The 12511-nt window shown below is 43.5% G+C and overlaps 1 protein-coding gene across 1 annotated transcript in view; it reads right to left on the bottom strand.

Moving 5' to 3' along the window:
- Chrm2 (cholinergic receptor muscarinic 2) overlaps positions 1 to 8457 on the bottom strand; it is a 132768-nt gene extending 124311 nt beyond the window's left edge. Inside the window, exons 1-2 of the mRNA XM_028768452.1 lie at positions 8173 to 8457; positions 7804 to 7952 (exon numbers count right to left, since the gene is read on the bottom strand). The gene's annotated coding sequence lies outside the window, so the exon portion shown is untranslated. The remainder of the gene's footprint in view (positions 1 to 7803; positions 7953 to 8172) is intronic.
- Positions 8458 to 12511: the final 4054 nt, after the last annotated feature.

Raw genomic sequence — 12511 nt, 5'->3', positions numbered from 1 at the left:
AAAGTACATGCAGGGGCTGGACCTAGGCCCCCTACACATATATAGCAGATGCACAGCTTGATCTTCATGTGGGACCCCTAACAGTTGGAGCTAGGGCTGTTTCCTATTGGAGCCCTTTCTCTTAGCTGGACTGCCTAGGTGGGACTCAGTGGAGAGGATGTGCCTAGTCCTGATATGACTAGATGTCCCAGGGTGAGGTGGTACCCAAGGGGGGGGTTCCTCATCTGAGGAGGAGGAGTAATGGGAGAGGAATTATAAGGATGAAACTGGAAGGACAGGAGTTTCTGACTACGCACATCACTGTCTCTGGATCTTGACAGTCTATAAGGGGAGACAAAGCTTTCATGTTAAGTCCTATAGAAACATTCCAGGGTTGAGTATTCTGTCATTTTTCCCCCTCTTCAATTTCTGGTAAGTTCTAAATCTTACTATTTCTATTACTTTTTATTATTACTTAAAATATGCTCCACTACTGCCTACTTTGGGATCATATCAGGTACCTGCTAAAACTCTAGATCCCTGAGAGACTTATTGCTGACTCATAACCTCTCCCTGAAGAACAGAGTATTCTAGACATTCAACCTGTGAATTACTCTCTTTAAAAAGCCAGAGAAAGTAGTGGTCATTTAGCCAGTGCTCGGAAGCCTGTCATTCAAAGCACTGGCTATGTATGCTGACTGCTGAAAACGTGTGTTTTTGTGTGTCTAGAGGTCAGCACCCAAGGGTAAACGGATACTTAGTCTCCAAAACAGATGTCCTGCCTTCTTGAGCCAAATGAAAACATAACACTTCAGAACACCACCCCCTACCACACTTCAATTATTCATTTCAATTTATCTTGAAAATACAGATGTTCAGCTTGGTTGGTCCATTGTTTCAAGTACTAGACATCTGACTCAAAGCTAGTATGTAGCCTAGGAAGATTTTTATACAATAAAATAGAAAGAGAATATGAATATGTATGGAGTTATAAACATCTATGCAAACATTTTGTTAGAAAGTCAGTCAGCTATTTAAAAAAAACAATCTATATCTCATCACTTCTCAGCCTTTTGCCTAAGATTGCGTATAAAAACTAAATTCTTATTACAAGTGTATTATAAATGCATGCTTTTCATCACTAATGAAAATACATCCACTGTTCTTCTATTTTCCTTAATTTTAAGTTTTAAGTGCTAGATGTTAGTTTATGACCAGTACCAGATTAAATCAGCTAAACTTCACAAATACTTTCATTTTCAAATACTTTAGTTTAATATTGAGGAAAACAATTTGTCTAAAGCCATGGAATACTTTAAAATGATAACTCATGTCTTTCCTTCAAAAATACATAATTATAACTATGAAATACCAAAAATTCCATGTTATTGTTATATATAAATAAAAGTCTGGTTACTTTTCATTGGTTATTGTAATAATAACAACATCATTGACAAATTAAATGAAGGAGAAGGAGAAAAGGAAGAAAATGATAAGAAAGAAGACACTGGCTAATAGTTGTTGAGTTTTTACTGTGATTGGGTCAGGATACCAAGTTACTATGAATTCTCTCTCTTCAGCCCAAACAGGAAGAAATGATGAATAAAGATGTAGCTGGGGAAAGAGTCTTTATCAGTGCTGGACAGTCTCACTGCATCAGTGCTGGACAGTCTCACTGCACCAGTGACGGTCAGTCTCACTGCATCAGTGATGGTCAGTCTCACTGCACCAGTGATGGTCAGTCTCACTGCACCAGTGCTAGATAACCTCACTGCATCAGAGATGGTCAGTCTCACTGTATCAGTGATGGTCAGTCTCACTGCATCAGTGATGGTCAGTCTCACTGCATCCGTGATGGTCAGTCTCACTGCATCCGTGATGGTCAGTCTCACTGCATCCGTGATGGTCAGTCTCACTGCATCAGAGATGGACAGTCTCACTGTATCAGTGATAGACAACCTCACTGACCAGTGATAGGAGAGTTTATTACAACCACTTGAGAAACACTGGAGAATTTTTAAAGAGAGTATGACATGTTCAGATGTGCATTATGAAAGGGAAGTCTGGCAAGGAGAGAAGGAGATGTAATACAGAGAGCTGACGACTGGAGGGCCAGTTCAAAGCATCATGATGAAGGACTGAGAACCCCCTGACAAGGGAGATTTGGGGACAGGCTCTGGAGAAGCCTCAAAGAGAGCACCGGTCTGCTTTGCCACTGAAGTAGAAGAAGCTGTAGAATTTGGAGTGAGAAAGAAAGATAAGGTGTTCTTAGCATATCAGTTTCATGTCAGCTTGTTGGGTTATGAGTGACTAATTAAAATGTGCTCATTAATGCAGACGAAGAGTAAAACGTCTAGACATTTCCAGCAAGCAAGTCTCCCCATTAAGTCAGAAGACTTCAATTTTTTTAAGGTTTGCAGATCAAAGCATACAGGATATTCTACTAAATTCTCCTCTTGGAAGTCTCTCTGTCTCCCATAAGAACATTTCACAATCCCCCTAAGTACAAAAGGGTGTCTAGGTCTAAATATTTACATATGTATGTAAAACTTTCTAGATCTCTGCATGGTAGACAGCTTTTAACATACTTAGAAAACAGAAAATCTTCTTAAAATATCATTGTTTAAACTATACTAATTAAACCTTATCTGAGTTATTTTTATTTTCAAATTGAAATTTAAAAAAGTGTCTCCTAAGCTTTAAACAGTGATGAGCAAACCATAACCATAAACAAACCAGTGTGCTTTCTGCCTTTGAACACCAGAGGGCATCATTAGGTGTAGGCTTGTCTGGAGGGAGAAAGGTTGAGGGGGAAAGAATTCCATTACTAATGACAGAAACAGATTCTTATAAGTATACCCTTATCTACCATGAAACATTACCATGGTAACAGCAGCAGCTAAGATGATTGTATATTTAGGTCATAGTATAAAAGGAACTTCAGAATGTGAGAAGAAAGAAGAAAACGAATGAAGTAAGACAGGAATAGAAAGCATAGAAGCTCTAACTTCTCGTCCTCCAGCTTGGCTGAGAGCAGTTCACAAAGTCACATTTGCCTTGCCAAGATGACATTGACAATAAAGTCTGATTAAAATTAAAAGAAGCCATTGAAACTTAGAACTCAAATGTCCAAAGCGGGAACAGAGAGAGATTAATTCACCACAATACAATGGAGAGATGCTAGAATGGACATCGACTTGTGAACTTTCTCATGAAGTACTTAGATGTTTCACTTTTGGGAAATCTATTTATCTGCCTATCATGGGTTCAACTGGAAGGCACCTGACATGCACTTGGTTCTCCTGCCTTAGCTGTGAGGTGCATGTGACACTTGGCAATTGGCCTGGTACTCTTAATGCCTTTGATTTCTTCCACCAGAAATAATAACTAAGCAGAATAAGCACGTTGTGCCAATTAGGAATGTAGTTGGCACTGACTCATCTTACGTTTCTTTGCCTGAACGTAGGGGGCTCTAAGCAGAAAAAGCAGAGCTGAATTAAACGGATGGAAAGAGTATGACTGAAAACTGAATATCACAGTGTTGCTTTCCCCAAACACAGGAAAAATGCAGGTTATGCCTCTGTATACAGTCGATTAACACAGTATCAGAGTGAAGCCTCAGGGAGTCCAACAGGCTGTGTTTGTAACTTGGGGCTGCAACATACTATTTTTGTGATTTGGGGCCATCACTGCATTTCTGTGACTGTAGGTTTCTTTTCCTGTAAAATCAAGAAAATAGCATCTATCTCCTAGGATTGTTGCAATGAGAAAAATGGATTCATATATTTACTTGTTCAGCACAGATTTATTAAGTTCCTGGGATGTGCTTGACAGTATTTAAAATCATAAGGATTTGTAGCAAAACAGATAATACAATGCATGTAAGCTGCTTAGGAAAGTACCAGGAATTTAGCATAAAGTTTGAAAATGCCTAAGAAAAGATGACCTACTCCCTATGATCTACCCTCTGCCTCTCTTAAACACACACACACCACACACACGAACATTCATGCACACATGTACATATCATTATACCACAAGACAACACAGGAGAGCCTAGGATATGCAGAAAGTACACTTGCATTGCTGACCCCTAACGACGCAAGGGATCGGAACATCTGCTCAATGAACCAAAGGAAATGGAGTGCAAACAAATGATAAGAATGATGGGCAGTTGTAAATAGCCACAAGGAGAATTTACCAGCATTTAATACATTTGAATCCTTGTGGGGACACTGCATGGATACTAAAACTAAAATACCAGTGCAAAGGTAATTTCTATGAATAAAAACAGTCTTTCAAGGGGACTCTGACATGTTGTTTGTCACTCTCCACCTTATAGAATTAAAGGAAGAAATGTTAAAATTGGATGAAGAAGGCTCTCTGGGTAGTTACATGGAAAGATACTTAGGATCATTGTTTCACGTATATTAAGACCAGTGTGAGGAGTCGAGGCTGAACCACACTTTATTAAGGTCATATCCACAGAATCCTGCCCTTTCGTTCCCTTCCTCTTTCTCCCATTTCCTCTTCACCTCTCTTACATTCGGCTCTGATTCCCTTCTTCACCTCCTTCTTCTCTACCCATTGCAGTGGGTCTTGGAGACACATGCCTTCTCATCAGCCAGCTTACTCTACACTGACCACTGGACACTCAGACCTTCAGTTCCCCCTCTTGACAGCCAGCAGGCTAGACACCTCTGAAGATGCCCCAGCCCTCTGTTATCCTTGGCCTTAGAAGTGGGCTGTTCTGGATTGGAATTTGGCAATTGTCCTCTAAGTTTGTGTTCAATTGCCCAGCTTGGGGATTAGGGAAAACTGTCTGGACAAAGAAAGAGATAAATTCACTTTCAGAGCAATTTATTCATTTTATTTTTAAAGACAGCAGTTTATCGCCAGCCCCCCTCCCCCCAATGGTTGCCTATGGGAGCTCACCGCAGGAAGAGTTTCTATATTTTAACTGTTAATCTCTTCCACAGCTGCCTCTGAAGTCACTTAAGAGCTTCAAACATGTTTTCTGGGTTCTCATGCACTTGAACTATGATAGGGATATTGCAATCCACCTAGTTCCTTCCTCCAGTTCCCCTCCAGGCACCCTCAGGCACACTTATATAAGCACACATCATTTCTCCTTTTACAGGCTGACAAAACATCTGTCAGGCAGCCTACTCTTACTTTCGGGTCCTACAACTCAACTTTTCCCTATGTCCACTCTGTTATATACATAGAACCTTCAAGCCATAGACAAACCTGGGGAGATGTTCCTGGCCTTTAGGAAGTGAGTTTTGGATTTTAAAACTCATTTGCCAATATTATTTCATCTCAGAAAGTCCATAGAGTTGATAAGAAGTTGTTTATCATTATATTGCCAAAACTTCAACATGTCTTTTTAGTGACAGGGTGACAATCTGGCTTCAACATGACTCTTTAGTCCCTTTCCTAGGGGAAGGCTGTAACAGTGTTGGTACACAGGTCTTTCATCTTTGACAATAACCTCAAAGGTGCCCTTTCTCAGTTGTAGCCCAATATAATTCTCAGCATGAAACTGTGTCTTAGCTAAATCGACTGGTTTTCTCTCTACAGTCATTCAGTGTCTTTGCAAAATTCTTCAAGATGATCCAGGGATGCCTGATGATGATAAGTTTCTATGTATGTGTATCAAGATCCCTGGTATTGCTAGCAGTCAAAAGAACATACCCAGCCCGTGCTTATCAAGACAGTTTATGCTTACGCACCTAATTGTCTGAAGAAACCATCGTGAAATCCTTTGCCCCACAATCCAGAGTTAGTTAGCATGGACTTTATGGGCTCAGCTGATTATTTGAGCAAAGAACTCTGAATCCAGAAATGTGCCAATTGCAAGAAAGTGCAGGCCCTCTCCAGACACTCACTCAGCTATCAGACTACCCTGCAAGGGTTGGAAAAAAGATGCAGCTAGTTGCACTGGGGGCAAGACACCCAGTGTTGGGATGGGAAAATCGCTTTCCATGGCACCTCAGGAGTGCTCACCTCTTTGAACTGCCCCAGTATAGTCTCTCCACCTCACTTCTACTTCAAATTCCCAATTCTACTTGACTGTCCTGAGGTTTCTCCAGGGTATAGGAGTGGTTCCCCTCTCCATTCAGCTGGGTTGAGGCAGAAGCCTTGGGAAAGATGACCAAGGCTGCAGATGCTGGGGGAATGCCCAAAGGTGGCCAAACACTGGAGCGCCAATGCGTGTATGGAATAGCTTTGGGATGTGTGTTTGTGTTGCTGGCTGCTTATGCCGGAGGGACAGAACATCATAAGATTTCCATATACCAACTACCACCCAGCGAAAAATAAAGAACGAGGGAGGCAAAACCAGACAGGAAGAAAAGAAAAGGAGTAGAGAGTGATGTAAGGTCAGCGTGGGAGAGTCTGGACCTGGAGCATAAGGGCAAAGGGCTTCCTGCGGTGGGAAGCTTTGGAGTAGTGGGGTTGCAGGAAGAGACTCAGGGACGCTGAAGTGACACCAGAACTTGAAAGGGCAGTTTGGGTGATGTGTCAGCGGGCAATTTTACTTGCCTTCAGCGTTTACTTCCATTTCTCTGCCCTCCTCCCAGCTCTTGGCAGCCAGTACTTCTCTCCGTGGGCATTTGCACACAAGCTCCCGAGTCTGCATCACATAAAGAGACTGAAAGACCGGTCGACCCTCCCTTGGACTATTTAGTGGTTCAGAAAAGCCGTAAGGGCACAGAAGGACCGGAGATAGAAAAGATGATGCATATACTATAGAAGGATAGAGGCAAAGTATCCCCCTCCCCCATAGATGTCAGTTTGGGTGAATTCTTACCCTGGGAGCGCTCTGCAAAGCAAGTCTCCCTGCTTGCTAGGCTTCTGACACTCCAGGGACATGGAAGGGTGGAGCGCACAGGTGGAATTTCTGTATTTTGTATCTTCAACCGGGGTTGGACCGCACCTCAGACGCTCCCAGAGCCACAAGTTAGAGATGATAGCTTAGCTCCGCAGGTGCCAACAGTAAAGGTCATTTGCACCACAGCTATTCTCTATCTGAGACCGGCAGAGTGGTCCAGTACCCACCATTAGTTGGGAGGTCAAGGTCCTGCAGCATCTGAGACTTCATCAGCTCTGGACTGGGGCCCCTTTCCACAGCCACAGTGGACAATCAACCTTGTGCGCCAGCGGTGGAAAATAGGCTTGAGGAAGACTCCCTTCTCCCTCCTCCTAAAAACCTTCCCCAACCTTATTCTCCCTGCCAAGGTCCGGGGGACAACAGCACAAAACCTGTCTCCCTCACCGGAAGGCTCTCTCCCAAGGCTGAGTCAGAGGACAGCGTGGAGTGGTGGCTAGAGGGGCCTCCACCTTAAATACAGTGTGCCCAGACCCTAGGGTTTAAGGGGGGCTTAAGGAGGAGGGGTGAGCGGCAGGAGAGACTGAGCTCCAGTTGCCTTTCCCACCGCAGCATCTGGAGTGGAGGGATGAAGAGGAGCAGCGGGTTGGGAGGGGGAATGCCAAGCTCAAAGAGAGAGCCATGCTGGGGTATCGGCGCTCACGGGCTGCTTTTGCCACATTCCACTGGACTTAGCTACCCAGTGGTTTCCCCCGCCCCAGCTGTGAAACGCTTCCTTTTTTTTTCAGACCCTCCAAGGTACGTGTCCTCTCCAACAAGCCCCAGATGCCAAAGTTTCCATCGGAAAACCTGCACGTGTAGGGGACCACCAAAACAATTCTTCCAAACCCAGACCCTCTGCGGCCAGGGTCGGGTGATGGGGAGGGTCTGCGAGGTACCAGGGCCCTTGGTGTGAGCAATCAGAAAACCGGGCGGTATAGCAGAATCTTTACCTGTCGCTGACTTAGTCGCCCGGGGCTGCGATCTGGTGGAGTCTGGCTGGAGCTAGGAGCCTTTGGCGGGCTCAAGGTTGGACCGGCTTGGGAGCGAGCGGCACGGCTGTAAGTCCTCAGCTGGCTGCCCGCCTGCCTTCTCCCTGGATCTTGCGAGAGAAAAGCGAAAGATTAGTTGTCGCCGCCGCACTTAGACGGGTGGGGCAAGGGAGGCGGGGAGATTGCGGACCCCAAGGATCGGAGAAGGCTGTGGGGCATCGGTCGTGTCACTCGGCTAATCTAGGTCTGTTCAGACTGGAGTCAAATTGCATCTGTCCGCAACCCTGAGCAGCACACCCCCAAAACACAGGCAAAATAAGACTTTCAAACCTGGCTTTCAGGGAGATGACTGTGGACACCGAAACAGAAAGGAGACTTGGATGTGGCGAAGAGCTGGGCGGGCTTCATTTCTTCACCCGAGTGCCGAGGAAGTAGTAATTAGTGTCTGGGAGCTGCGCTCCTCCACTTCTCCCAGCGCCTCTGGCGATTTCCAAGTGGGATCTGCGACTTCAGGGCTCTGGCCAAGCCCGCAGGCTGGCGTGTGCGCGTGTGTGCGTGTGTGCGAGTGAGTGTGTCTGTGCCCCCGCGTGCCTGCTCTCAGGAACTGGTCTCCTCGCCCTCACCCGCTGTGTGTAGCAGCAGAGCGAGAGTGGTTGGTGTCTCTATTTGTGCGTTTGTGTTCTATTAGCTGCAATGGGCGGACAGTTTCTGGAGAGAGCATTTACAATTTTCTTTCGTTCTGACAGGATTAGTTGCCTTAGAAGGGGGCTCCGCCAATGAAATCTTCTCTGCGCTCTGATTTGGCGGTTCTTCTGTGCAAATATGACAGCTTTCTCTCTCAGCCCTTTTCTGCATCTCTCCATGTCTGTCCCCAGAGCCCAGTTCTCCATCTGCAAATTTCTACACCACAACCTTTGCAATCACCACCACCACCACCCCTAAGTCCCATGCCAGCAAGTGCCGGGGTTGCTACAAAGGTGACAGGGCACATTGAGAAGAAGGCTTGTTGATTGCAGAAGATACTTAAGCCCTGTGTTTCCAGGTGGGGAAATGTTAGAATAAATGCAATATACTTTGTATTAGATATATAGTCGTGGAGAAGTATTGAGATTGTTTATTTCTTTGATGGTGACTAATGTATTAGAAAGTAACAGATTTTTATTTATCTGTCTTTGCTGTCCCCCCCCCCCCCGCACAGGCCAGTGCCTATGTGTTTCATCAATTAATGGGAAGCAGTAGTTAACAGAGTATATTGGCAATGCTTTGGTGAGGTGGGATTTTGCTGTCTATCGAGGAAAATAAAAGATGTGAACTTCCTGTGTTCAGAGCATAGACTAATTTTTGGTTTCATTTATTTTAATGAGAAATTCCTTCCTAGATTTTTTACCCATTATTTGAAAGTATGAAACTTGTTCGATAATATCACGATGTGATTATTCTAAAGTGTAGTTGAGGACGACACGTGCTCTTGGTGATGTATGTTGCGTATGATGACATAGATACGTGTTACAGGATGTGGCTTTCATTTCCAAATTGAATTAAGGAAGAAATCATTGAAACCTTAAACTAAATAGCAAAGAAGGGGACATATCTCTTGTGTTGATCACAGAGACAGAGAAATTGCTGTTTATTATGCCCAGGGGAATTCAGCTCAACTTGTGTTACTCTGTCCTTGGCTGGGTGTTAAAAAGACCAGACAGAATAACGAAGCCACGGTTCCTTTTCTTTCTAAGTTTCTCATCTTTGAGAAGAAATACTCACATGAAGCTCATATACAGAGGCTGACCATAAAGACGATAAATTATACACTAATATAAATTCATTGAGGAATGGAAATCCTATGGCTGTGTCTAAGTAGGACTGACACAAATTCATTTGCTTGATGAAAGCTATCCTGGTGTAAAGGATGGTAAGGGTCTGTCTTTGCCCTCTGTGTCCATACAGGTATTTTAGTCCTGTTTGAGAAAGGCAGCTCTGAACATTATTGCCCTCAGCCTACCCTAGAACTGGGTTTCAGTCAGTAAACATCTGATTTTTATTTTCATTGTTTTTTCTCTCTGTTGGGTACTATAGAAAATAAGTTCACAAACATTCCATCTGCTGTTATCTCTAAGAAGCCTTCAGAAATCCACATTGTCATAATATGTCTGAGGTTTTGGTGAATGCACACAGCACACACACACACACATATACACACATAGCACACACACACAGCACACACACACATACACACACACAGCACACACACATACACACACAGCACACACACACATACACACACACAGCACACACACGCACACACATATACACACACAGCACACACACACACACGCACTGAAACTGAAAAAAAATAAAAGAATAATAGATTCCTGACAAGCAACAAAGAAGAAAACGCAGGCATTTATTAACCTAGACCCTAGACTCTGGTTCTGCTTTTGCTTGCCATCATGAATCTGTTCTTCCTAAGAGGATCTACCTATTCCACAAAGGAAAGTAAGTAAATAGCCAGCAAAGAGTCTCACAAACAGATCAGGCTTTTGTGAGGAGCTAGAAACAGAAGTGACACTCTCAGTAAGCAAGCCTCAAAAACGTCCATTTTCTTAAGTCATTACTGAGAACATCTTTATCGTGTATACTTGTATCTTGGCCACTCACTGTCCAAAGTGAAGAAATTATTTAAATTACTCTGAATGTCAACTTTTTAGTCTAGAAAATGGATATCTCCTAGACTTGTAATATAGAACAGTAGAATCAATTGCTGCAAAGTTCTCAGCAGATTTTTTTGGGCACATGACGATTCTGCGGGTTGTCAGTTAGGATTTAAGGATTCGGATTCCTGGGTCATGCCTGTGACCTCCTTGAAAGTGTTTACCAGGGAGAATTACTGGCAGAACCAAGGATGCTATCCACCAGAGTGATGCAAGATGCATGTTAAACATAATCCATCATCACACTGACCCCAAGGAACCTCAGTCTTTCCCCCTTCTAGTTTCTTTCTGTACAGGAAATGATCGTGCGCTTTCTGAGCATTTTATTTTCATCTCTTAAACAAGTTCACTTTCTGAGATAAAAGAGTGTTCCTTCACCCCAGGAATATAGCGTTTGCATTTATTAGTAACTCTTGGTGTGGAACATTTTCAAAAGTGCTTTTTAAAGACTTTGTAGAATGCATCTGTGGGTTTCCCTTTATCTGCATGACTATTTTCCACCTCAAAGCACTCTAATAAATTAGTAATTTCCACTTGTGAAGCCAAACTTCATTACCTACCTCCTTATAATGCTAGTTTTAGGCATGAGATGGGGACCGCCAATGCCCGGAGGGTGTGACTTTGAGTCTTTGACAAAGTTCACTTTTGAATAAGGCTAGAAACAAGGTCACCAGTAACAGAAGAAGGGGGAACCTGATTGGCTCTCAGTCCTGAAGATGTGACATGTATTTTACTGCACCATGTTGATTTCAGTGCAAGAGTAAGGAGGTTTCAGTACTTAGAGGCACTGATCACCACTCTCTCATTGTAAGTGGATTTAGGATGAGCTGAACTCTGGTGGTTTCCCACCAAGTCTGGCAGCCATATATTTGCCCTCCCTTCTACCTTTTGTATTTTTAAAAATACAAAAAAATACAAGGAAAAAATACAAGGAAAGTCTTGTCTTATGGGAGGAAAGTGAACTGGAGTAGATCTTACTGCCCTAAGTCTCCCACCCATAAAACTGTTACATGAGGTGAAGAAGGGGAACCAAGAGGCTTAGCAGGCAGAGGCTCAGGAAAAAGCAGCTTGATTCCTCGGATGTACACCTAGGGAACTTATATTTTGCCAGGATGCAGTTTGGAATATAACATTGTTGGGTTCAAAGTGGGTCTTCCAGTGACAGCCATTTGAAATGGGCTTTTCAGTAATTCTGTTGTTTTAAAATCTCAGTAACAGCCCCACAATAGGCATGCCATCCTTCTTAGAGTTATTTATTTTCCCTACAAACCCTCCCAAAGGGTAATTTAAAAGCTTCTATTCTTCAGCTAGAAAAGATGCTGTCCTTTTGTCATAGAAAAATCCTAAGCCTTTCTTTTGCATACCCTGCAGCAGAAGTTTTCATACACAAATGGGACTGATTCTGAGTGACAATGTTTAGTGACAGAATGACAAACAATGCTCTGTTACTCCCACCCTCCTTTTCCTGGAAGTTTGGCATCACAGATGTTTTAAACTGAGCCTGTCTTAGCCATGATAGTGTTATCCAAAGCCTAAAAACATTTACTGCTGCTGACTCTAAGATATTTAAAATACAGAGCTCTGTTCCAAATGGGGGCATATTAAGAAGGAGGAAATGGTGGGGAGGAGGGGCCTCATGGTGCAAAATGTTAAGCAGCTGCTGATAAGTCAGTGTTAAGTACACTGAGGGAAACAGACAGGTGGGATGCCTGGGTGCTCAGAGGAGTATTTAGTCTGTATGCTCCCACCAGGAGGTGAAGCTGAAGACCCGAGTAGAGAGGTAAGTCACTAAGACAGGAGCTGAGAAGACTCAAGGGCATCTATTTCCAAACTTAGCATTTGACAAACAATTTAAATTTCTCTTCCTGAAGTCTAAGTTGGATGCTGGAATTTTAGATGGAGCTAAGATGCTAGCAAGTTCAAAGGGAAGAGTCCCGCTCTTGCATTATGAGCAAGACTCC

This window comes from Grammomys surdaster, unplaced genomic scaffold (genome assembly GCF_004785775.1).
Source record: "Grammomys surdaster isolate TR1022 unplaced genomic scaffold, NIH_TR_1.0 186, whole genome shotgun sequence".
NCBI lineage: Eukaryota > Metazoa > Chordata > Mammalia > Rodentia > Muridae > Grammomys > Grammomys surdaster.
The sequence above is the reverse complement of the archived record's forward strand: the minus strand, read 5'-3'. Positions and strand labels throughout refer to the sequence as shown.